Raw genomic sequence first — 3,167 nt, forward strand, 5'->3', positions numbered from 1 at the left:
GAAGCTGTCCTAGTCACTAGTTGACTAAGCCAGTGTCTTGTTGAGTGGTAAGCGCCGCTGTTAGATAAACTTTTCTTGAAGAAAAGAAATCTGCCCAACTTATCTTAAAAAAGGTAAAATAGTTCCTAACCCCCCCTTGGAACTATATTTGCAATCTTACAAGGGACCAACAAGTGGTATCAGAGCCTCAAAGCTCATTACTAAAGGTCTAACAACCTTGAGTTGATCCATACCATGGGCGAAAACAGCACTCGGTTTCTCCCTGGAAACCAGACAACTCAGATATTACCTGAGGGGCTGTCCATTACCAGGCCTCCCCTATTCTTCGGGTCAAACTATACCTTTTGGAAGAATAGGATGAAAAACTTCATTCAAGCTACAAACATGAGTGCCTGGCTATCTATAGTCCAAGGCCCGTTTGTACATGTGAAAGATGTTGCTGGCCAGTCAGTTGTTAAAGCTGAGGTTGAATGGACAGAGGATGATCTTAAAAAGCTTCAAAACCATGCTTCGGCTATCAATATGCTTCACTGTGCGCTCGATGCTGCAGAATATAACAAAATCTCAGGTTGTGAGTCGGCACAAGAGATCTGGAAAAAGCTGGAAGTCACCTACGAGGGAACAAACAAAGTAAAAGAATCCAAGGTGAATCAGCAGATGAGACTGTACGAGCTGTTCGAGATGAACAATGATGAGGGCATTTCAGACATGAACGCAAGGTTCACCAACATCATTAATGAGCTCAAGAGACTTGGAAAAATCTTCACTGAGGAAGAACAAGTCAAAAAGATACTCAGGAGTCTTCCAAAAGACTGGCAAGCAAAGAAGACAGCAGTTGAGGAAGCTCAGGATTTAACCACCTACAAATATGACGAACTCATCGGTTCATTGCTGACCCATGAGATATCAATGAAGAACTTTGAGGTGAAGGAAAAATCTGATGACAAGAAGCAGAAGTCACTTGTCATGAAGGCTGACTCCACTGACGGGAGTTCAACTGATGATGAGGAGATGGCTATGTTCACAAGAAAGATGAAGAGGCTGTTCAGGAAGAACGACAAATATTCCAAAAATCCTTACAAAAAGTTTGATAAGTATAAGGCTGACTCAAGCGACAGCAAATACAGAAAGGACAGCTCAAAGCCCATTACATACTTTGAGTGCCACCAAGATGGCCATATTAAGTCAAACTGCCCCACGCTGAGGAAAGACAAGAAAAGTGGGAAGAATGCAATGGTGGCTACTTGGAGTAACAGTGATGAATCTTCATCAACAGAAACTGAGGCCACCGAGTCAGCGAAGATATGCTTCATGGCTGACGAACTTGCTGAGCCATGCATTTCTGAGCATGCTGACCAATCTGATAAGTCAGACAATGAAGAGCAATCCAATGAGGTAATCTCACTCTCTCAACTCAGAAATGAAATGGGTAATGCCCTGAGTGATCTTTACACACTTGTCAAAAAGTGTAACAAAAAGATTAAAACACTCAGCCGGCGCTGTGATGAGGTGGAAGAGGTCAAACTGAGTGACCTCAGATACCTTCTTCAAGACAACTCAGTTTTGCATGAAAATATGAAAACCATTCATGAGTCTGTAGTTGAAGTCCAGTCAGTTTCCAAGAAACTGAGGAAGGATGTCACAACCATTCAGAACCAACTAAAGGTTCCAAACAAAAATAATTTTCCTCTGAGAACTAAGTATCAAGGTACTCAGTACCAAGGTACTCAGCAGAGATGAAATCCCCAGCGAAGAGTCCAGTGTGACTTTTGTGGGAAGTTAGGACACACCACTAAGGTGTGCTGGCACGCTCAGCACTGGGGTGCTGACAAGTCAGTAAAGAGTCCTAAACAGAAAGTCAGTTGTGACTTCTGTGGAAAAAGTGGCCACACTATTAATGTATGTCGCCACAAAATAAAATATGATGCTTTACCTGTTGAACCTAACAAGTCAGGACCCAAAAAGAATTGGGTACCTAAAGGAAACTGATTACAATGCAGGTAAGCCTGAGATGTGCCGAGAAGTCAAAAATGTGGTATATTGACAGCGCATGCTCAAGGCATATGACGGGTGATGAAACTCAATTCATCACGTTCGAACGTAAACGAGGAGGAAGCGTAAGTTTTGGAGACAACAAAAAGGGTAAAATAGTAGGATCAGGCACCATTGGAGGTAATCCCACTATTGAATCTGTCTCCCTAGTCAGCGGACTCAAATATAACTTACTCAGTATAGCTCAGCTATGTGATAATGGAAGAAAAGTTATATTTGACGAAACTGGATGTAAAATATATGAGGGAAAATCAAATGAGTTAATTTTAACTGCCCCTCGGATAGACAATGTCTTTATGCTAAACCTCGAAAGAAGTTTTCAAAAACTGTATGCTTAGTCACAAAGGAAGAAAATTCATGGCTATGGCACAGGAGACTTGGTCATGTAAGCATGGACCTCCTGGCTAAATTAGCAAGAAAGCAATTGGTTGAGGGACTGCCTAAACTTAAATTTCAAAAAGATCAATTATGCCATGCCTGCCAAGCTGGAAAACAAACCAAGCAATCTTTTCAAAGTAAAAACATTGTCTCAACTAAGCGTCCGTTAGAAATGCTACACTTGGATCTCTTTGGTCCAGTCCAGCCGCTGAGTCTGGGTGGAAGAAGGTTTTCCTTGGTTATTGTAGATGATTTCTCTCGGTACACATGGGTTATCCTGCTGACCAGTAAGGATGAGACCTTTGAGACATTTTCAAACTTGGTTAGAAAAATTGAAAATGAGAAAGACCTAAAATTAGCTCATATCCGTAGTGATAATGGTGGAGAATTCAAGAACCAGAAGTTTGTTGAATTCTGTGAAGCCAGCGGCATTGACCACAATTTCTCTGCTCCTAGAACGCCTCAGCAAAATGGGGTTGTTGAAAGGAAGAACAGAACTCTGGTTGAGATTGACAGGACAATGCTGGATGAGCATAGGCTTCCAAAGTATTTTTGGGGAGAAGCTGTCAACACAGCATGCTATATTCTGAATAGGGCTTTAGTTAGACCTATACTTAAGAAAACCCCATATGAACTTTGGAAAGGACGAAAGCCCAACATTGGATACTTTCGTGCCTTTGGCTGTAGGTGTTTTATTTTAAATACCAAAGATAGCTTAGCCAAATTTGATTCAAAAG

This window comes from Euphorbia lathyris, chromosome 10 (genome assembly GCF_963576675.1).
Source record: "Euphorbia lathyris chromosome 10, ddEupLath1.1, whole genome shotgun sequence".
NCBI classification, from domain to species: domain Eukaryota; kingdom Viridiplantae; phylum Streptophyta; class Magnoliopsida; order Malpighiales; family Euphorbiaceae; genus Euphorbia; species Euphorbia lathyris.